Source organism: Amphibalanus amphitrite, unplaced genomic scaffold (assembly GCF_019059575.1).
Source record: "Amphibalanus amphitrite isolate SeventyFive unplaced genomic scaffold, NRLGWU_Aamphi_draft 000251F_arrow, whole genome shotgun sequence".
Taxonomy (NCBI): Eukaryota; Metazoa; Arthropoda; class Thecostraca; order Balanomorpha; family Balanidae; genus Amphibalanus; species Amphibalanus amphitrite.
Genome location: NW_024881746.1, coordinates 597,745 through 621,826, shown reverse-complemented (window position 1 = coordinate 621,826; position 24,082 = coordinate 597,745). Strand labels below are relative to the sequence as shown.

Genomic DNA, 24,082 nt, shown 5'->3' with positions numbered 1-24,082 from the left:
ACACACACAGACATACAAACACATATAATTGACCTTGACCTAGCTTGACCTGAAATGACCTCAGCAGCAAAAATCTGGTCGAGTAGTGTGATAAAGAGGTTCTAGCTGGCTTGGCACCAGAAAACGGCATCGTCATCGGTATATGATAAGCAGCGCACTTGATATCCAACGGTGACCCAAAACAGCAACATTTTTTAGTTTGACGGTCAATGACTGACCTGAGAAGGTAAAACTGGGTGTCATTGGATTTGCCCTTCCCAAAGAATCTTTTTTATCTTTACCGCTAAGCTCTATATCTCCAACAGGAACGAAATGGCGCGGGGTGGGGGTGGCAACCCCCCCCCCATGTGCGTTCTAGGATGGGAAAATGGCATGTGCGGGCGAGGGTGCATGTTGATGTAAGCACAGACATCCAAACACTCAGACGGGTACCTAGCACACAGAGAAGACACACAAAGAATCACACCATCACATACACACCGTTACACAAACACATGTAGTCTGACAATAGACACAGACGCACAAAACACACTCAGACAACAGACACAGGGACACACAGACCCCCCCCCCCCCCTCACACGCAGGTCGGCCCGGCTCACCTGATATTCGCCGCCTCCGCCGTGGTCGGCTCCGGTGGACAGAGCTCAGTACCGTCCACACACTGTTGGACCACCCGCTCTGTCCACTGACACGGCCGGTGGACGCAGTGCAGCTCGTGCGGCTCCCGCTCCTCCGTCGGCCTTTGTCCCGGTCCCGGAACTGCGCCGGACATCAACACCCCGAGTCGGTGTGTCGGCAGAATCGATCGTGTTCAGTGAGTCGGCGGCGCGGTGTCCTGGCCTGATGACGTCAGCGGGGGGTCACCAGGGTTACAGGGACAACACGGGCCGCCGGTCGATGTGCAGTCCCCCACCCCTCCCCTTCCCTTCCCTTCCCCAATCCCCGGGACAACTCTGCAACTCGGCAAAGCAAAACTCAGTGACGACTGACGAGCAGGCATGAACGGTTGAAAAACAAAACCGATGATAGGCGTAAATGGGTAATGGTGAGCGGTGGCGCAAAAAGGGCCGCTCGATTTGCATAGGCCGCGAACAAAGGGTCGTCGCCGCCGCCGCCGCCGCCGCGGAGTCGCGGTGTCGCGGCCTGCAGCCGGCAGCGGCCCCTCCCCGTCGGAGCAGCGGAGGAGGGTGCGTGCCGCGGGGAGGGGAGCCGGCGGTGGGGGAGGGCGCCGGCACCTGCCGACCACCTGGTGCCCCGCGGCGCCCCGGCGCCCTCCAGCCAGGCGTGACCGCGCCGCCGGCGCCCTCCCCGCCCTTGACCCGACATAGACCCACCGCCGCCGCTGCGCCGCGACCGCCGCCAGCGCGAGCCGACGGTGACCATTGTGACGCACACCGGGCGGGGCGCGCGCCGCGCTCGCCCCCAGTGCGCCGCATTCGTCCTCAGCCGTCCGTGAAATCCCATTTGGCGCATTGTGCGAGCGGGAGACGCGTGCGGCGCCGGTGAGAACAGGTGGAAAGGTTTCCCGGCGGTTGGGTCACAGCGCGCCGGTCAGCGGGCGGCCGCGGGCCGGGACGACAACCGAGGTCCTTCGGCGGCCCGCCGACAACGTTGACAAATCGTGTTTTGTATTTTACACTCGCACAAGGTCACACGGGTCGCCTGTGCGACACTGTGCGAAATTTGTTCTCAACGGGAATAAAGTGAGTCGGTGACAAACAAAAATCGGCACGGAGCACCGTACCGGAACCTATGGCCATTTAGCACGGTATGTCAGTTGACCCGCGGACCATGTAAAAGGCAAAGTGGGTGGCGCCATTCATTCTTCCACTGGGGGCGTTCCACGACAAATCGACAAATAAAAAATTAAATTTGCACCCTCATATTTTATTTTTCGTTGAAAACTGGTGTAAGGGGTTGTGATGGGCGGGGAAGCCAGCTGTGGCAAGGATTTTTTTCTTCGAACAACGGTTTCCGAGATATAGCCTCGGGCAATTCCAGCAGGTCGCGCTGCAGCCCTATGTTTGGCGGCCTATAACTCAGAAACTGTTGGTTTTCTACGATAAAAACTTTATATGGTTCAACTCACAATCAGCCAACAAACATTTTGGCTATCTCGGATTTTCAATTTTTGAAAATTTTGATCACGTGACCTTTTGATCTATTTTTCGAAGAGTGGCCTTGATATTTTCCCCACTGAAAGTTCCAATTTTGTCTGATGACGATTAAAGCCTTATCAATTTTCATTCATATGCGAAAATAAAAAAGTGGATATCGCCCTGCGTTGACCTCAGGTCAGGTCATTTTTATGACCTGTCCATTATTACGAGCGGGAGCGACAGCGAGATCTCGAGAATAAAACAAGATAGCGACAAGCGATAAACGGTGCAGGGTACAAATGGATAAGGTCTATAATTTTTACCGAGGTCATTTTCAGGTCAGGTCAAAGATGACGTCACAGGAGCAAAAAGGAAGTCAAAATTGCGGCACTACATATATATGAAGTTTTTCTAGAATAACTTTCAAGGTATCCCAGCTAGGAACAAACTAATAGCACCATCGTGATCCTCTCGTCGATCCGCATCGAGATATATGTATGTTGACCTCGAAAGGTCGAAAGTTCAAAAGTTGACCTTCGGTCACGTGACGAGCGGGAGCGACAGCGAGATCTCGAGAATAAAGCAAGATAGCGACAAGCGGTAAACGGTGCAGGGTACACACGGATAAGGTCTATAATTTTTATTCAGGTCATTTTCAGGTGAGGTCAAAGATGACGTCACAGGAGCAAAAAGGAAGTCAAAATTGCGGCATTAAATATATGAAGTTTTTCTCGAATAACATTCAAGGTATCCCAGCTAGGAGCAAACTAATAGCACCATCGTGATCCTCTCGTCGATCCGCATCGAAACATATGTATGTTGACCTCGAAAAATCGAAAGGTCAAAAGTTGACCTTAGGTCACGTGACCTAGGGTCAACTTTTGACCTTTCGACCTTTCGAGGTCAACATACATATGTTTCGATGCGGATCGACGAGAGGATCACGATGGTGATATTAGTTTGTTCCTAGCTGGGATACCTTGAAAGTTATTCGAGAAAAACTTCATATATATGTAGTGCCGCAATTTTGACTTCCTTTTTGCTCCTGTGACGTCATCTTTGACCTGACCTGAAAATGACCTCAGTAAAAATTATAGACCTTATCCATTTGTACCCTGCACCGTTTACCGCTTGTCGCTATCTTGCTTTATTCTCGAGATCTCGTTGTCACTCCCGCTCGTAATAATGGACAGGTCATAAAAATGACCTGACCTGAGGTCAATGCAGGGCGATATCCACTTTTTTTATTTTCGCATATGAATGACAATTGATAAGGCTATAATCGTCATCAGACAAAATTGCATTTTTCAGTGGGGAAAATATCAAGGTCACTCTTCGAAAAATAGGTCAAAAGGTCACGTGATCAAAATTTTCAAAAATTGAAAATCCGATATAGCCGAAATGTTTGTTGGTTGATTGTGAGTTGAACCATATAAAGTTTTAATCGTAGAAAATCAATAGTTTTTGAGTTATAGGCCGCCAAACATAGGGTTGCAGCGCGACATCCAGGAATTGCCCGAGGCTATATCTCGGAAACCGTTGTTCGAAGAAAAAAATCCTTGCCACAGCTGGCTTCGCCGCCCATCACAACCCATTAGACCAATTTTAAGCAAAAAATAAAATATGAGGGTGCAGGGCACTTGTCGATTTGTCGTGGAACGCCCCACTGGTCGTTTGCCGCTAGCACTGTCAGGGAGCCGACCAAGGTAACTACCGCCCCCTCTCGATAAACTGCAGGAATGGAGCTGAGCTGCTCACACCTCGGTACATACCGAGAGACAATGGCGCCGCGTCTTCCGTGGGTGAAAACCGACAATTTTCTGGCTTTGAAAATTGCAGCCTGCATTTGAAAAAAATGCACTTGCATTTGAGCCTGCAGTGAAGTATGCAAAAGTCAAATAAATATGTGACGCCTCAATCAAAAATGAATTTATCGGTGTTTTTGATAAAGCTATTTTAGATTTACACCGAAAGAGTAGTACCTTGCTTGAAATAATCGTGCTTCTGCCTCATGCTGCTTGTCACGGAAAATTTATTTTCTACCGTGGATCTGGTAAAGCACTAATGGCTCTGTCAACAACCAACGGTAAGCCACCAAGGCTTGTGGTAGGTTATCATCACTGTAAGCCATCATGGAATGCCACCGATCAGGGTGGTCACATTGATCTGTAAAGAGCTGCTGACGGGCCCCGGTAGCTCTGTTTGCTATACACTTCGTCAGGCGTGTGACACATTCATGGCAGCTCTGGGACCTGACCGATAAACTGTGGCAAACGGTGGCGTGCAGATTTCTACCGTGAAACCCACCAAACCCACTCTTTCTCCTGATATGCAGACATTAAAAATCCGACAAATAGTTGCGAACAGGAAATCAAAAGTCAGGAGCAATTCAATGCATAACGACTTAACCCGCGCCCCACTGGGGGGGCTATTTATAGCCCCCCCTCCCGTTTTTCTGCAATAACTTCCAAACCGCTTGACGTATCGACGCCAAACTTTCAGTACCTTAGGCTGCATCAATTTGACACCTTGTGTCTAAATTTGAACTTCGTACCTACTATAGGTCGGCCGGAAATGACGTCAGAGTGACGTCATGTTCGGCCGATTTCGACGCAAAACATTGAACCACGGCAATCACTCCCAAGAGCTCAGTTTTTAAGCTAGATCCAATTTCTTTGCATGAGAGGACTCAGAATAGACTGCGCTATCAAACTGCTATCTCGGATTTTCGAAATTTTGAAAATTTCGGAAATTTTATATAATAACATCCAAAATTTATATTTTTACATTTTTTCAAAAAGTTTTTGACTTTTCGAAAAAAAAACGGAATATATGTGATAGAACGCTTTATTATGACTAACTCTAGCAAGTTTTAGCTAAATATCTTCAAAAATGGCCAAGTTTTACGCATTATTGCAAAAAATCACAATTATTAATTTTTCAAATCAATTTTTCAGCACGTATTTGACATCGTACGTCAATATAAATAGCACCATCGTATTCCTGAGCTCAAACTGCATCCAGTAGACACCTTTTTTGTTAAAAAATTTTAACTTCAAAATTTGACCTTTTTTGACCTGAAAGTGACCTAACATAAGCTAAATTCGACTCAAAATGACCTCAAATAACACAGACGACATCAAATTCGAAATATCTGACCTAAATGGACCATAAAACATGTGTCACGTGACCGACGCATGATATAATATTTTCGTGACCTGTGATGACCTGACCTTGACCTGAAAATCAAAGTACAAGTTTGGTACCCTCAGGGTAACTAGAGCATCTGTTCCCGAGTGTGTGATCCAAAAATGAGCCTGGTCTGACTTGTAAGACGGCGGCCAGAGCCCAAAACGTGATCAAGCCAAAATGCTAATAATTTTTACTTTGACCTGACCTGTGACGTCATCGGTGACCTCGAGGTCAATGAAATTAGGTTTCGCTCGACAGTTTTTCCGGGGCTATCAGACGCCGTTTGAATTTTGACGATCGGCCCAGTAGTTTCGGAGTTAGGAGGGGGGGCTATGAATAGCCCCCCCCCCAGGGGCGTAGGATCCTATACAGTTGGGGGGGCTTCAGCCCCCCCAACCTGCTGGTCAGCCCCCCCAACTTGCCAGGCAGCCCCCCCAACATTATAAAATATGGACAAATTAAGAAAGCTCAACTTGGCAAAGTTACAATTTTGGGTAGTAGTAAAGCAGGCGTCACACTTCTTTTTGCAACCAAGGAGATGCGCTGTAGGTTAGGCTGTAGGGTGTAGGTTTTAGGTTTTAGGTGGTAGATTTTAGGTTGTAGGTTGCATGTTTTTGGTTGTAGGTGAGTTTAGGTCAGATTTGGTTAGGTTTGGTTTGGTTTGGTCCGATTAGAAAGCATCTCTGGAGTCTCGATAAAGCGCCTCTCTGCTTTACAACTAACTACCCAATTTTGGCCTTAAAACTAACCGGGGGCTTTGAAAATGTGCATTACAATGGAGGGAGTAAATTTAATTTATAAAATGACTTTCGAGTCATTAGAAAGAACATACTAGCAGAACAAAACCAGGAGGGTACACATAAAAATCAACTGTGGTTTTAGCAAGCCTGAAATAATCAATTGGTCAGCATGTTACACCAGTACAGCAGGCGTCACCAAGCAACTTCGGTTGCCGTTGCGGTATTTTACAAGAACGGTAATCTCACCTCCCGAACGTTGTCACACCGTTTTTGTAACAAGACTATACCTAAATAGTAAAATAGAGGTGAAATCAAGGCCGGTGAAATATCATCCGCTGAGTAGGTTTATGATTATGTCAAATCTTTAAAATGATAACGTCATAATGAATAAAAATAAACTGGCATTATCTTAAAAGGATTTGGTGAAAGAATTTTGCACATTCACCAACTTTTAAATGTTTTTTTTTCACCTTTTTTCTAAGATATCTCTTATGTCTCGCCTTCAGAAGAAGGTCAAATCCTTTTTACGGAATTTGACGCCATCGCAGGCATAATCAGCTGACGATACAGCACAAAACCTTTGGATGTTACTATGCGTGCCTTCGGCATCCGGATAATCAGGGAAAATTATCCGGCATCAGCGATAATTATCGGGGATTACGTTCGGTATCGCGATAATGAGACATGTTGAAGATAGGCACCCACCAATAATTTTCCGGCCGAGAATATCCAAACGATATTTTCCGGACACCGAACGCACGCTAAAGCGGCGCAGAAAGCAGAAAAACACAACAAAACAAAGGCGCGACACTTAACAGCTTCGTTTCGTTTGTTTAGGGGTGGGTGCAAGGCCATGTGGGTGGAACTCGGACGGTAGGACGAACGATTAGGACAATTGTTCAGGGACGTATCCAAGATGGACGGGGTGCCCCCCCCCCCCTCGGGGTTTTCAGGAGGCCCCCGTGGGCCGAAGGCCACGGGGCCAAAATCACGTCGGAGGCGAAATAAATTCAAGGGAATCCCAAAAATCACGTCAGGATATTCAGGGCCTCTGACCAGCCTGACAGCTAGGGTCCTTCTTACTTCCTGGGGCCTCCTGTGAATAACTGCTAGTGTCTGTGTCTGACCGCTAGGGCCCCTCTGACTCCTCAGTAGAAAGGAGGCCCTCTGTAAGAGGAGAGGAGGCCCCTCTGTAGAGAGGAGGCCCCTTTAGAGAGGAGGCCCTCTGTAGAAAGGAGGCCCTCTGTAGAGGAGAGACCATCTGTAGAAAGAAGGCCCTGTGTAGAGAGGAGGCCCTCTGTAGAAAGGAGACCGCCTGAAAGCAGAAGGCCCTCTGAAGAGAGGAGGCCCGCTGTAGAGAGGAGGTCCTCTGAAGAGAGGATGCCGTCTGTAGAGAGGACTCCCTCAGTAGAGAGGAGGCCGGAGGCCCTTTGCAGAGATGAGGTCCTCTGTAGAGAGGAGGTCCTCTGAAGAAAGGGTGCCCTCTGAAAGAGATAGACCCTCAGTAGAAAGGAAGTCCTCTGTAGAGAGGAGGCCTTCTGTAGTTGATAGGCCCTGTGAAAAGAGGAGGCCCACAGTAGAGAGGTGGTTCTCTCTAGAGAGGAGGCCCCTCTGTGTTTTGATTTTTTTGTTGCAAATTTGTGTACGTACAGGTCAATACGAGATCGTGACTGTAATTACACCAACCAACCGTGTCAAATTGAATCGGAATTCATATGTGTACTATGGAGTGTGAAGGAACTCCGGCTTGTACTACCATACTAAAAGAGTTATAAAATTTGTGATTTGGAGCAGTGTTTTGACAAATGCTTTTGCAAATTTTCTCGGCGCTCCGCGCCTCCGATTCATACACCAATCAATAAGAAAGGTCGTGACTGTAATAACACCAACCGTGTCAAATTGAATCAAAATTCCCTAAGTGTATAGTCGACTACAGAATGATGTTCCACTCCTCAGAAGCATCAGTTGACTGGGGCGCTAGTTGTGCCGTTTATCACGCAATTAAGCGCCTGTCGATTGTGAGCATTAGGACAAAGTTATAATTTGTGAACTCAGCCCGTGTGATGCGGCACAGCCTACCACTCCAGGCAAATATTTGCCTGTGAAAAGCGGAACATCATTCTTAAAAAAACGTTTTTTTTTTTGCAAATTTTCGCAGCGCTTCGCGCCGCCGGTTCGTTAACAGGTCAATAAGAGAAATCGCTACTGTATGCTACTAATGCATAGGCTAAAAGTGCGAATATCAACTTCTATGTTTTTAAGTCGGTCTCGATACGCCCCCCCCCCTTAAGTAAGAAATCCGTGGCGATCCATCAGACCCGTCATGTCGGCCGACCTGTAACCCCCCCCCCCACAAAAACGTTCGCCTAGATCCTCCCTTGCCCTCTGTAGCGAGGAGGCGCCCTGTAGAGAGGAGAGGAAGCCCCCCCCCGGATCCTCCGCCCCCCCCCCCCTTGGCCAAATCCTAGGTACATACGTGCCTGCAAATGTTTCGTGCATTTTGGGAGTATTCGTGTGGCTACACGACCTGCAATTTTAAAAACGAAATTATGCTTCCAATGATATGCAGAATGCAGGGGTTTTGCGAAATACTACAACAGAAATTGTTCTGTGACTGTCCTGTTTTACCAATCACGATCCGCCTACTTTGTCGATACCGCTATCGTGGCCCTAGAAGTAGTCGAGGAGGTCCCTGAAACAGCCAAAAGGGAGCCATTAAACAGTCTACAATCTTTACACAAAAACTTGACCCTTCCGAAATGAAGTGGGTGATTGGTGAAAAGTGAGTACCAAGATTTTAGGAAATTGCGGGGGTACCTCCAAGGACCCCTAAAACAGTTTGCCAAACTAGGGGATACCCAGCTAACAGGAAACGTTACTACAACGTTGTCACAACGTCGTGTTTCGGTAAGTTGCGAAATTACGTTTTAATTACGTTGTAGCAACGTTCTGAACGTTGTGAAGCCATGGTTTGGTCCGAAAGTCGTGGTAAAACGTCGTGACAACGTTTTATTGGTACGTTGCAGCAACCGCGCACTTGCAGCATTATATTTTGATAATGCATGATGACATATATGGCCATATAATGCATTTCCTTTGACTTTCAATGCGTATATTCAGTTTTCATCTTTAAATTTGACATATTTTAACACCTGGACTGTTCATGTTGTCAGCTGGTGGTCGCCAACACGTTGTTAAAACGGTTTTTCACAACCTTGACATTATAGGTACTGAATAAAATTAGCGGTGTTTTCACAAGTAAATTCTGATATCTTTCCCTCTCCATCTCTCTCTCTCTCTAATATATATATATATATATATATATATATATATATATATATATATATATATATATATATATATATATATATATATATATATATATATATATATATATATATATATATATATAACATGTGTAAATTGCAAAGCATCATTGGCATGTTTTGCAACATCACAGGCGGAGCTAGAGGCTTGCAACTATCCCTATGTAAACGCGGCTGTTATCCGCGGCTGCCAGCAAGCCACGCGGGCCGCCACTCAGGCGAACGGTGGCTCGCGCCCTGACCTCGCCTGAGGGGCCGTGACGTCAGTGTCACCGGCCGGCGTTCAGAGCCAGCCGGCCGAGCCGCAGTCTACGCGGCGCGAGCGAGCAGTGAGGGCCGGCGGCGGGCGCGGCTGAGATAGCTGGAAGATGAAAGATAGCGCCAGTTGTCTGCGTTTGATGCGATTATTGCTTTGACTGGTAAGTCAAAGTACCATTTACGAGTAGCATTTGCAAGATTGTGCCTTGTAATATCGTGCGGTCTAGGCTATAGTTCATTGTAGCTCTAGCCTCTAAGGTGTTGACATGTTTGATCTAGCCTGTCGCACTGTTACGGAAAGTGGTGCAGGTATTTTTGTGGTTTTTTTCATGAATTGAATGTCTGATTTTCCCTCATGTCTTCCCGCAGAGGTCCTGCAACTCGTCAGCGCGCCTTGTGGCAGGCCTACTGTCGGCAATGCGGTAGCGAAGTGGCTGTCCGGAAGCTGCGACCGGAACGAGGGGTGCGCAGACCGTCTAGTCAGGCACTGCCAGCTGCCTAGGGACATCGAGGCCGCAAATGAGCCGGTGCCTAACGGTCCGCCGAGTGATCCTCCCAGCGAGGGTTAGTGAAGAAGTGAACTTCCACCAGTTCTGGCGTGCTAGCGGCTAGCGCCAGAGCCGGTAGAACCCAATTCCGTCCCACGCCCCCATGGGGGCGCCCCTGGGCCCCATGTCCCATCACCGATGCCGCCGCCGTCGTTTTTTTTTTTGTAAATTGACCTGTATGATGTATTTATTGAAATATACACTTCTTACATGCCTTTTTTTACAAGTCTAGAGAACGAGAAGAGAGCGTCGGAAACACATTCTGAGTATGTTGCGAACACGTTGAGAGGGCGTTGCGAAAATGTTTAGGACGTTTACTCAGGGTCGCAGGGACGGCAATACGAAGTAGCGACAACGTGGTGCGCACGTGATAAAAACGTCGCAGAGACGTTGCCAAAGCGTTCTATACTCCTTGTAGTCACGTTGCGGAAACGTGGTGACAACGTTCCAGAAACACTGTTGGTACGTTACAGAAAACATTTCATAACGTTGGCGGGACGTTGTAAGAACAGTTTTGGGACGTCACGGCCACGTTACAGAAACGTTGTGATGACATTCAAATGCATAGTCGGATGACGTTGTCACGCCGTTGTCTGGAGTCTACAAAATTACGTCGTCACAACGATAAATCGGGACGTTGTGGTAACCATTTGACAACGTTTAAACGACGTTGTAACAACGGCAAATTGTTAGCTGGGTAGGAATCTAAATACCATGAATCAATCAAGAAATTGAATCTCTCATCAGCCTTAAGTATAAGAAGAGCCTACATATACCGTTTAACCCGCGCCCTGATGGGGGGGCCATTTTGGCCCCCCCCCCTGTGGTTTTTCTTAAATAGCGAGAAAACGGCGGCGCGCAGCGCCGCCAAATTTTGGGTACCTTACCGGACATCAATTTGACACCTTCACACAAAATTTCAAGTCACAGGTCACCTCAGGTCAGGAGTTATTGAGGTCAAACTGAGGTCATGTTCGAGTAAAAATGAGCAAAAAACATGACATCTTGAAACGCTCACCAATTCTACAGTTAACAAGCAATTTTAAAGTTCTTTATGTGGTTGTGTAGAGAAAAGACGGCGCTACAAAACTGCTATCTCTGATTTTCGAAATTTTTGGATTTTAACCCCCAAAAATCAAAAAAATTGATTTTTTTTAGAAAAACTCAAAAAATTTCCAAAAATTTTTCGAATTTCGAAAAAACCGGAATATATGTGATAGTCCCTGCGCTCTTCGATATACATACCAAATTTTAGATCGATACCTCTTTTTTTGGCGAAGTTATAGCGAAAAAACTGTTAAAAATTGATGACGTCAAATTTTTGAACTCAATTTTTAGCAATTCTAGACCTTGTAGCGCAAAACGGAGACCACCATTGAACTCCCCGTGACGAGCTGCATCGAATCGATACCCATTTTATGCAAAAATATCAACTTTGAAATTTGACCTAATTTGACCTGACCTTGACCTGACTTTGACCTGACCTTGACCAAAACGTGACCTAAGTTGGCCCTAAAGTCTGTCTGACCCACATAATCGCATTTGTCATGTAAAATGGACCATAAAACATGTATCACACGACACTTTCATATTGTGACCCCCCAGTGACCTGACCTCTGTGACCTGACCTGGTATCAGTGACCTCAAATAGCAAAATATGTGTTTGAAGAACATTTCCCCATCGATGATTTTCAATGAAATGCATTTTACACGATTTTACAACGCATTTCTTGAAATGCCTGTAAACGGTGAAAATTCGACCTTTGACCTGACCTGTGACGTCATCGGTTTGACCGAGGTCAATGAAATTGGGTCAAAAGGTAGTTCCCCGTTGGGGCTATCCAACACCGTTTACCGCTTGTCGCTATGTTGCGTGGTTCTCGAGATCTGAGGGGGGGCCAAAATGCCCCCCCCCCCCATCAGACCGCGTTGCTCGGCAGACCCCATCTGGGCGCGGGTTAAGTGGCATCACTTTGCATTTGAAAAGAGCGGGAACATACACTGCATAAATGTGGTTGCAAAACGTTGAGCCAGAATATAAATACCTACGCCTTATTTTATAAGCCTGAACTTGGATCCAGGGGGAGAGAATAAGTCATATCACTCAAGTCATAGACCCGCTTTTCACCACCATGGTCCACGCTCCCTCCCCCCCCGGTCAACACCTTTTCCACTGCTGGTTCCCCCCCCCCCCCGCTCAGCAACTTTCGTCGCCGCCCCACCGGCGCGGCGTCCGGGGTTCAGCCCCCCCAACCTATTTTGCGATCCTACACCCCTGGCCCCCCCCCCCCCAGTAGGGCGTGTTATACGCAGACCCCAGTGGGGCGCGGGTTAACCCGCGAGTTGCTGGGGGGGGGGGCGTTAAACGCCCCCACTTTTTTCGCCGGGCCATAGCATAAAAATGGCGCGCCGCAGGCGCGCAAAATTTTAGGTACCTGTAGGTAATTTATTGAAGTTTATTGTGACAAAGTTTCAAAAAATCAGTTGGAAATTGTTTGAGATATCGAGGTTTTAGTGACGTCATGATTTTTGAGTTTTCGACCAAAAACGGCATATGTTCAAAAAATCATATAAAATCACAGAAAAGACATACAGGCATTCCGTAAACGCTATTAGACTGCCAATACCATGAACAAACAAATGGCTATCTTTGATTATTGATTATCGTTACGCATTTTCCAAAATCTTGAACTGAATCTTAGCAATTTCTCGTGACTACTTCACGACCATGATACATGCATTTCTTACATTGAACGTTTTTAGCCAAACACGTACACGTATGATAAAATGAATGTCACCATCGTCTTCTACGCCTCAAATTACCCATAAAACATGTGTCACAGGCTGCGAATATCAGTTTTGATTTTCGGGGATATGTGCCTGCCCGGTTGACCTGACTTTGACCCTGACCTATGCTTGACTGACCCCTATTGGAGCTGACACTCTTGTAGGCCTTATATGATGGATTGTGCACCGTTTTTACAGAGTTTATGACGAGAGGCGCCCATCGCGAAGTCCTGAAGTCCATGATACTGAAAGCCCGATATCAGGTGTTTGACCTGACCTTGACCCGACCTGTGACCTCAAAATTCAACTTAAAAGTAGGGGAGAGTGGGGTAATTTGGCCGCTTTTTTTAGAAAACGATATAACTTAAAATTGACGACACATTTCTGCATTTTCTCAACGCTGGCAGGTGTCGCATTCATTTTACTTTACTGGACAGTGAACTTGAAATGATGGAGTAATTACTTATATTGAAATTGTGACGTATTACAAAGGTCTGCAAGGCGGCCAAATTGCCCCACTGGCAGGGTTATTTGGCCGGGGGTGTGGGGCAATTTGGCCGGTGTTAGTTTGCGGTCGGGATTTTCTGTTATATTGCGAGTCAGCTTCAGATTCAGCAATGACGTGTGTCCTATGACGCATTTGCCGCATTTTGGAGGTTGGCTCAGGGGTCACAGGGGTCAAAATAGCCAAATTAGTGGCTCTAGATGCGATCACAGTTTTTTTTTACGAATAACTTTTGAAGTAATCAAGCTAGGCCAAAATTTCGAGTACCATCGTAATTCTCTTGTCAGTCCGCATCGAAAGATATATGTGTTGACCTTGAGAAGTCAAGGTCAAAGGTTGACCTCAGCTCATGTTGCATCAGGTCGCTTGACCTCAAGGTCACGTGATTTCAAGGTCATCATGCATATCATTCGATGCGCCTTGGCGAGATGAACAGAATGAGACCATTTGTGCGGCTGTACCATTTGTATGTGAGGATTTATTAGCAAAAAACGTTTGGTAACCTTCGATGACGTCACATGCTCTTACAGTTGACCAATCGGAATTAAGGCATCAAAGTAGTCAAAGTTGGTCATGAATTATGTCATTTATGGTGCAATTGACCATGAAAACTAGGCCGTCCCAGCATAGTGACCATGAGCGCACCGGCCAAGTTGCCCCGCTAGTCCCGGCCAAATTACCCCATATTGCTATTCTGAAAATTTTTGTCTATAAAGTCATCGCGGCTTTCCGGAATTAGATAAAATTGCTCTTGGAACCGCTGAACACCCCCAAGAATGGCGCTATAATGTCTGAATTCGTTTTTAGCCCAAATACTACATGTTGTACAACTTTGTAAACAGAAGTAAAAGTTACCATTTTCTAATGAAATTAAGAAGCCGTATGGCTACCCATCTACGCTGGAGTACGAAAAACATCATCTCACGCTCTCAGTCCCAGCGGATAAAAACAACACCTAATAATGAAATTAACGTTTTATTAATTTTATATAATTAGATAAATAAAAGAAGTTGACCTTTTCCTCGACATCAAAAATGTAAAAAGCCGAATAATATATTTAAAAAAACGGTGAGCTTTCGGCCACTGGCCTTTATCAAACCAACGTGATAACAATGTTAAAAGACGATCCTGTGAATACCTAATCTGTCTGCCATTTTTCAAAAACCGAAGATCGTGATATTTTAGGAAAAGCGCTACTCATAAGGGCAAACTATTTGATAGACCGATTGTCTACATAGTGTCCGGTGTACGTAACATACATAATATACAATTGTAACCGCAGGTTGTTTGAAAAGACAAACACTATTCGTTAGAATTGTGTTTTTCTATTGAAAAACAACCGGAGCGGTCGTTCTCCGGGCTATGTTTTGCAAGTCTGGCAGCGAATCGAGTAACCGAAGGTTTGTTGTCAATAGTTAAAACACTATATTCGTTAGAATTGTGTTTTTCTATTGAAAAACAACCGGAGCGGTCGTTCTCCGGGCTATGTTTTGCAAGTCTGGCAGCGAATCGAGTAACCGAAGGTTTGTTGTCAATAGTTAAAACACTATTCTTTAACCGCAGGTTGTTTGAATCCGGGCTATGTTTTGCAAGTCTGGCAGCGAATCGAGTAACCGCAGGTTGTTTGAAAAGACAAACACTATTCGTTAGAATTGTGTTTTTCTATTGAAAAACAACCGGAGCGGTCGTTCTCCGGGCTATGTTTTGCAAGTCTGGCAGCGAATCGAGAGGGCTATGTTTTGCAAGTCTGGCAGCGAATCGAGTAATAACCGCAGGTTGTTTGAAAAGACAAACACTATTCGTTAGAATTGTGTTTTTCTATTGAAAAACAACCGGAGCGGTCGTTCTCCGGGCTATGTTTTGCAAGTCTGGCCGCGAATCGAGACATTTTGGGTGGGGCCTAGACGAAATGTACAATCTTCGTAAAAAGTTCAGTGTATGGGCTCCCGGAGGCGATCTACCTGATGGCATCGGTCGCTACTCGCTTAAAACCTCGTGGCACGTGGCACGTGCGTTTCAATTTTCGCCCATGTTAAGTCAATGGGGTTTTGGACACTTTTTGTGCGTTCGCCAATGGCGGGAAAACGAGCCAAGAAGGAGGTGGTTTTCTTCCCAGCATTTTATGGCAAACACGTTCAGGTACACGCCCGTGTGCGCCGTATACCCGCCAGAATCTCGTGGCACGTGGCACGTGCGATTCCATTTTCCCCATGTTAAGTCAACGGGGTTTCGGACACTTTTTGCGCGATCGCGAATGGCGGGAAAACGAGTCAAGGAAGAGGTGGTTTCCTTCCCAGCATTTTATGGCAAACACGTTCAGGTACACGCCCGTGTGCGCCGTATACCCGCCAGAATCTCGCAACACCTCTATGCACAAGGTCAAAGTTGGAATTTTGCTGTGTCCCATGTTAAGTCAATGGACGGCGATGCCGAGCCTTTGCAGAGACATTTTCTTTCGTTCAATGTACAAAATTTTAGAGATAGAATTTGCCCAAACTCTTATATCTTGTAGAGGAAAGAGCGTAGTACATGCTGGTATGCTTCGTTATGCTGGCAGAAATCGTTTTTTTTCAAATAAAGTGTGTTTGAAAATGAAAATTTTTAACATGGAAAGTCAATGGGAGCGTCTTTATTGCTCTATAACTTTTATCTTTAGTAAGATATATAGGTGAAAAGTTAATATAATATACAACTTTTGATGCTCTTTCCACTGATGCATAGAACGTCACTGCACGATGTGCCGTTTTTAAGAAAAGCTGTAAAAAATCAGGGCTCGACTGTAACTTGAACCCAACCACATTAGAGTATACGAACAGGTGACGGGGATACCTCCCATGTACGGACGCAACACTGATTATTGCTAATTATTGGCAGTCGGCCGCCGCGGGGGCGCCTTTGCAAAGCTTATATCCCCACAACCGATTGACCGATTCACTTGCGGTCTTTTATGAGGGATAGCCTCTTCCTTTCTGACACGTAGTGCGCTATTCTCGATGCGTATGGGTGACCCCTAATGCACGTGCCACGTGCAAAACGAAGGGGTGTCAGTTCGGTAGCAAGTCTAATAACTCTGTAGTTATTTTGCCGATTGCGCTGGTACTTGGCATGGATGTAGGCACCCGTCCCGCAATGCATTTCCATGTGTCACGGTTGGGGTGCCGCTGCACGTGCGCACGGGCAGGGTGACGCTTCCAGATCTCGAGAACGGCTGGGCCGATTGTGATCAAAGTTGGCACTTCGTTAGGGCTTGGCGAGTAGGGTGCCGTGCACAAGTCAGATGGGACCCAGTTTGCACGTGCGCACGTGCAGGGCGACGCTTCCAGATCTCAAGAACGGCTGGACCGACTGTGCTCAAATTTGGCATACCACTAGAGACTGGTTAGTAGGGTGCCGTGCACAAGTCAGTAAGTATGTATTTTCATGTGCCGCGGTTGGGGTGCAGCTGCACGTGCGCACGTGTATGGGTCGTTTCCCGATCTTGGAAACGGCTGGGCCGAATGCGATTAAATTTGGTACACCGCTAGAGACCGGCGAATAGAGTGCCGTGCACAAGTCAGTTGGGACCCAGCTTGCACGTGCGCACGTGCAGGGTGCCGCTTCAAGATCTCGAAAACGGCCGGGCCGATTGCACCCAAATTTTGCACACCGCTATAGACCGGCGAATGGGGTGCCGTGCACGTCAGTCCGTAGCACACCGACTCCGGTCTGCACGTGCGAGGCTCATCCTCTCGTTTGGCGGCGGGCGTTTTTGCTGCGTTTACAAAGGTGCTTGCTCAAACAACCTGCGGTCCCGCGATGCGGATAACCGCAGGTTGTTTGAAAAGACAAACACTATTCGTTAGAATTGTATTTTTCTATTGAAAAACAACCGGAGCGGTCGTTCTCCGGGCTATGTTTTGCAAGTCTGGCAGCGAATTGGGGCAACTTGAGCGGGGCCTAGACGAAATGTACAATCTTCGTAAAAAGTTCAGTGTATGGGCTCCCGGGGGCGATCTACCTGATGGCACCGGTCGCTACTCGCTTAAAACCTCGTGGCACGTGGCACGTGCGATTCCATTTTCCCCATGTTAAGTCAACGGGGTTTTGGACACTTTTTGCGCGATCGCCAATGGCAGGAAAACAAGCCAAGAAAGGGGTGGTTTTCTTCCCAGCATTTTATGGCAAACACGTTCCGGTACACGCTAGTGTGCGCTGTATACCCCTCAGAATCTCGGAACGTGTCTTTGCACGAGGTCAAAGTTGGAATTTTGCTGTGTCCTATGTTAAGTCAATGGACGGCGATGCCGAGACTTTGCAGAGACATTTTTATTCGATCTTTGTACAAAATTTTAGAGATAGATTTCGCCCAAACTCTTATATCTTGTAGAGAAAGGAGCATAGTACATGCCGTTATGCTTCGTTAAGGTGGCAAAACTCATTTTTTCTTATAAAGTTCATTTGAAAATTAAATTTTTTAACATGGAAAGTCAATGGGAGCGTCTTTATTCCTCTATAAGTTTTAGCTTTAGTAAGATATATAGGTGAAAAGTTAATATAATATACAACTTTTGATGCTCTTTCCACTGATGCATAGGACGTCACTGCACGATGTGCCGTTTTTAAGAAAAGCTGTAAAAAATCAGGGCTCGACTGTGACTTGAACCCAACCACATTAGAGTATACGAACAGGTGACGGCGATACCTCCCGTGTGCGGATGCGACACTGAGTATTGCTAAATATTAGCAGTAGGCCGCCTGTGGGGTGCCTTTACAAACCTTATATCTCTGCAACCACTGGACCGATTCACTCGCGGTCTTTTGTGTGGGATAGCTTCTTCCTTTCTTACACGTAGTGTGCTGTTCTCGATGCGTATGGGTGAACCCCTAATGCACGTGCCACGTGCAAAACGAAGAGGTGTCAGTTCGGTAACAAGTCTAATAACTCTGTAGTTAGTTTGCCGATTGCGCTGATACTTGGCATGGTTGTAGGCACCTGCCGCGCAATGCATTTCCATGTGTCACGGTTGGGGTGCCGCTGCACGTGCACACGGGCAGGGTGACGCTTCCAGATCTCGAGAACGGCTGGGCCGATTGTGATCAAAGTTGGCACACCGCTAGAGGCTGGTAAGTAGGGTGCCGTGCACAAGTCAGATGGGACCCGTTATGCACGTGCGCACGTGCAGGCTGACGCTTCCAGATCTCAAGAACGGCTGGGCCGACTGTGCAGAAATTTGGTATACCGCTAGAGACTGGTTAGTAGGGTGCCGTGCACAAGTCAGTTAGTATGTATTTTCATGTGCCACGGTTGGGGTGCAGCTCCACGAGCGCACGTGTAGGGGTCGCTTCCAGATCTTGAAATTGACGGGGCCGATTGAGCTCCAATTTGGTACACCGCTAGAAACCGGCGAATAGAGTGCCGTGCACAAGTCAATTGGGGCCTAGGCTGCACGTGCGCACGTGCAGGGTGTCGCTTCCAGATCTCGAAAACGGCCGGGTCGATTGCACTCAAATTTGGCACACCGCTATAGACCGACGAATAGGGTTAACCGCAGGTTGTTTGAAAAGACAAACACTATTCGTTAGAATTGTGTTTTTCTATTGAAAAACAACCGGAGCGGTCGTTCTCCGGGCTATGTTTTGCAAGTCTGGCCGCGAATCAGTACAAGTTGAGCCTCTCCTAAACGAATCGCTCAATCTTCGTAAAAAGTTCAGTGTATGGGCTCCCGCAGGCGATCTACCTGATGGCACCGGTCGCTACTCGCTTAAAACCTCGTGGCACGTGGCACGTGCGTTTCAATTTTCGCCCATGTTAAGTCAATGAGGTTTTGGACACTTTTTGCGCGATCGCAAATGGCGGAAAAACGAGCCAAGAAGGAGGTGGTTTTCTTCCCAGCATTTTATGGCAAACACGTTTGGGTACACGTCAGTGTGCGCTGTATACCCCTCAGAATCTCGGAACGCGTCTTTGCACGAGGTCAAAGTTGGAATTTTGCTGTGTCCCATGTTAAGTCAATGGACGGCGATGTCGAGACTTTGCAGAGACATTTTCATTCGATCTTTGTACAAAATTTTAGAGATAGATTTCGCCCAAACTCTTATATCTTGTAGAGAAAGGAGCATAGTACATGCTGGTATGCTTCGTTAAGCTGGCAGAAATCGTTTTTTCTAATAAAGTTAATTTGAAATTTGAATTTTTTAACATGGAAAGTCAATGGGAGCGTCTTTGTTGCTTAATAACTTTTTACGTTGCAGATGTATCAAAGTGAAAAGTTAATAAAATATACAACTTTCGATGCTCTTTCCAACAATGTATAGAACGTCACTGTACGATGTGCCGTTTTTAAGAAAAGCTGTAAAAAAGCAGGGCTCGACTGTGACTTGAACCCAACCACATTAGAGTATACGAACAGGTGACGGGGATACCTCCCGTGTGCGGATGCGACACTGATTATTGCTAAATATTAGCAGTCGGCCGCCGTGGAAGCGCCTTGCAAAGCTTCTATCTCCACAACTGCTTGACTGATTCACTCGCGGTCTTTTGTGTGGGATAGCTCCTTCCTTTCTTACACGTAATGTGCTGTTCTCGATGCGTATGGGTGACCCCTAATGCACGTGCCACGTGCAAAACGAAGAGGTGTCAGTTCGGTAACAAGTCTAATAACTCTGTAGTTAGTTTTCCGATTGCGCTGATACTTGGCATGGTTGTAGGCACCTGCCGCGCAATGCATTTCCATGTGTCACGGTTGGGGTGCCGTTGCACGTGCGCACGGGCAGGGTGACGCTTCCAGATCTCGAGAACGGCTGGGCCGATTGTGATCAAACTTGGCACACCGCTAGAGGCTGGTAAGTAGGGTGCCGTGCACAAGTCAGATGGGACCATTTATGCACGTGCGCACGTGCAGGCTGAGGCTTCCAGATCTCAAGAACGGCTGGGCCGACTGTGCTGAAATTTGGCATACCGCTAGAGACTGGTTAGTAGGGTGCCGTGCACAAGTCAGTTAGTATGTATTTTCATGTGCTACGGTTGGTGTGCAGCTCCACGAGCGCACGTGTAGGGGTCGCTTCCAGATCTTGAAATTGACGGGGCCGATTGAGCTCCAATTTGGTACACCGCTAGAAACCGGCGAATAGAGTGCCGTGCACAAGTCAATTGGGGCCTAGTAACCGCAGGTTGTTTGAAAAGACAAACACTATTCGTTAGAATTGTGTTTTTCTATTGAAAAACAACCGGAGCGGTCGTTCTCCGGGCTATGTTTTGCAAGTCTGGCCGCGAATCGAGACATCTTGAGCGGGGCCTAGACGAAATGTACAATCTTCGTAAAAAGTTCAGTGTATGGGCTCCCGGAGGCGATCTACCTTATGGCACCGGTCGCTACTCGCTTAACCTTCGCCCCAGTGGGGGGGGGGGGGCATATGTTACCACCCTGTCGCGTTTTTCGCGTGTAAATAAAAAAGCGCGGCGCTACGCGCCGCGCCGCTTGTGGTAGCTTTTTGTACATCAATTTTGGACAATGTGTGAAATTTTTGACCCCAGGTCATGTCAGGTCAGGTCACCAGGTCAAGTTAACTGACCAAGCCTAAAAAAAAAGTTTGCGATCATGTCCAGCCTGCAGTGTTTGTCAGAAAGGTTTCAAACTTGGTGGATTGCATGATGTTATGGGCGCCTACAATTTGTATATCTCGGATTTTTTATATCCGTGACCTAAGGTCAGGTCAGTGGCGTGACCTTACCATTATAAGGCAATGGAGAAAAATGAAAATGCCTCTAGATCCGTGTGTACGCATAGGAACAGTCCAAATATTTCAGAATCACAATGATTTAGTCCACTCGTGATGACCAAGGTGTCATTTTTGCTGATAGCCTCTAGACAGGTCATCCGAGGTCACTTGAGGCTACAAACAGTTTTTTGCCAATAACTCGCGATTGGAAAGAGATAGAACGCTGGGGATGGTCTCATTGTGTTTGTCTTGTTGAGACGCATCGACTGATATGCAACATGACCTTTTCCGGTCAGGTCATGACCTTGACCTGAGGTCAAATTTTCAAGTTGACCTTTCAAGGTCAAATTATAGCTCATTCGACGCGTCTCGGCGAGGGGAACACGATTCTGGCAATAGAAATGCCGTGGCTCTTTGTAGTCAAAAGCTATTGTCGAAAAACACTTTTCGTAAAAACAGCTATTTTTGCAGTTTTTGCCCTCTGGAGGCTAAACTGTTGACCTGAGGTCAATATTGATATGACGTTTTCAAAAGAAGAGCTCAAAAGCTATCGTTTGCTGTTCCATGCGTTTTTCTAGCTACCATAGTTCCTGAGATAGAGGCATGTTTTCTGAAAAATATCATGACAATTGGCAAATTTTGACCTTTGATGACCTCTGGTGACCCCAATATTGCTCTAAGGTGAAAAATGACTGAAATACTTTCAAACGTACACATTGAGAGCTAGCGACTGCTTTTTACCGCGTCTTTCTATCCCTCTTAGTTTTTGAGTTAGAGGTGGGTGGTAACATATGCCCCCCCCCCCACTAGGGCGAAGTTGGCTGAGACCGCCACTGGGGCGCGGGTTAAAACCTCGTGGCACGTGACACGTGCGATTCCATTTTCCCCATGTTAAGTCAACGGGGTTTTGGACACTTTTTGCGCCATCGGGAATGGCGGAAAAACGAGCCAAGAAAGGGGTGGTTTTCATCACAGCATTTTATGGCAAACACGTTTGGGTACACGCTAGTGTGCGCTGTATACCCCTCAGAATCTCGGAACGAGTCTTTGCACGAGGTCAAAGTTGGAATTTTGCTGTGTCCCATGTTAAGTCAATGGACGGCGATGTCGAGACTTTGCAGAGACATTTTCATTCGATCTTTGTACAAAATTTTAGAGATAGATTTCGCCCAAACTCTTATATCTTGTAGAGGAAAGAGCATAGTACTTGCTGGTATGCTTCGTTAAGGTGGCAAAACTCATTTTTTCTTTTAAAGTTAATTTGAAATTTAAAATTTTTAACATGGAAAGTCAATGGGAGCGTCTTTATTCCTCTATAACTTTTATCTTTAGTAAGATATATAGGTGAAAAGTTAATAACCGCAGGTTGTTTGAAAAGACAAACACTATTCGTTAGAATTGTGTTTTTCTATTGAAAAACAACCGGAGCGGTCGTTCTCCGGGCTATGTTTTGCAAGTCTGGCAGCGAATCGAGACATCTTGACCGGGGCCTAGACGAATCGTTCAATCTTCGTAAAAAGTTCAGTGTATGGGCTCCCGCAGGCGATCTACCTGATGGCACCGGTCGCTACTCGCTAAAAAGTCTTTTGCGCGTGGCACGTGCGATTCCATTTTCCCCATGTTAAGTCAACGGGGTTTTGGACACTTTTTGCGCGATCGCCAATAGCGGGAAAACGAGCCAAGGAAGAGGTGGTTTTCTTCCCAGCATTTTATGGCAAACACGTTTGGGTACACGCTAGTGTGCGCTGTATACCCCTCAGAATCTCGGAACGTGTCTTTGCACGAGGTCAAAGTCGGAATTTTGCTGTGTCCCATGTTAAGTCAATGGACGGCGATGCCGAGACTTTGCAGAGACATTTTCATTCGTTCATTGTACAAAATTTTAGAGATAGAATTCGCCCAAACTCTTATATCTTGTAGAGAAAGGAGCATAGTACATGCCGTTATGCTTCGTTAAGCTGGCAAAACTCATTTTTTCTTTTAAAGTTAATTTGAAATTTAAAATTTTTAACATGGAAAGTCAATGGGAGCGTCTTTGTTGCTTAATAACTTTTTACGTTGCAGATGTATCAAAGTGAAAAGTTAATAAAATATACAACTTTCGATGCTCTTTCCAACAATGTATAGAACGTCACTGCACGATGTGCCGTTTTAAAGAAAAGCTGTAAAAAAGCAGGACTCGACTGTGACTTGAACCCAACCACATTAGAGGATACGAACAGGTGACGGCGATACCTCCCATGTGCGGATGCGACACTGATTATTGCTAAATATTAGCAGTAGGCCGCCTGTGGGGTGCCTTTACAAACCTTATATCTCTGCAACCACTGGACCGATTCACTCGCGGTCTTTTGTGTGGGATAGTTTCTTCCTTTCCCAAACGTAGTGTGCTACTCTCGATGCGTATGGGTGACCCCTAATGCACGTGCCACGTGCAAAACGAAGAGGTGTCAGTTCGGTAACAAGTCTAATAACTCTGTAGTTAGTTTGCCGATTGCGCTGATACTTGGCATGGTTGTAGGCACTTGCCACGCAATGCATTTCCATGTGTCACGGATGGGGTGCAGCTGCACGTGCGCACGGGCAGGGTGACGCTTCCAGATCTCGAGAACGGCCGGGCCGATTGTGATCAAAGTTGGCACACCGCTAGAGGCTGGTAAGTAGGGTGCCGTGCACAAGTCAGATGGGACCCGTTATGCACGTGCGCACGTGCAGGCTGACGCTTCCAGATCTCAAGAACGGCTGGGCCGACTGTGCTCAAATTTGGTATACCGCTAGAGACTGGTTAGTAGGGTGCCGTGCACAAGTCAGTATGTATTTTCATGTGCCACGGTTCGGGTGCAGCTCCACGAGCGCACGTGTAGGGGTCGCTTCCAGATCTTGAAATTGACGGGGCCGATTGAGCTCCAATTTGGTACACCGCTAGAAA

The 24,082-nt window shown here is 46.6% G+C and overlaps 1 protein-coding gene across 1 annotated transcript in view; it reads right to left on the bottom strand.

The window, feature by feature from the left end:
* The window catches only part of LOC122386436, an 87,064-nt gene that overhangs the window by 30,833 nt on the left and 32,149 nt on the right, over positions 1-24,082 (bottom strand). The window contains exon 2 of the mRNA XM_043375616.1: positions 600-840. The gene's annotated coding sequence lies outside the window, so the exon portion shown is untranslated. The remainder of the gene's footprint in view (positions 1-599; positions 841-24,082) is intronic.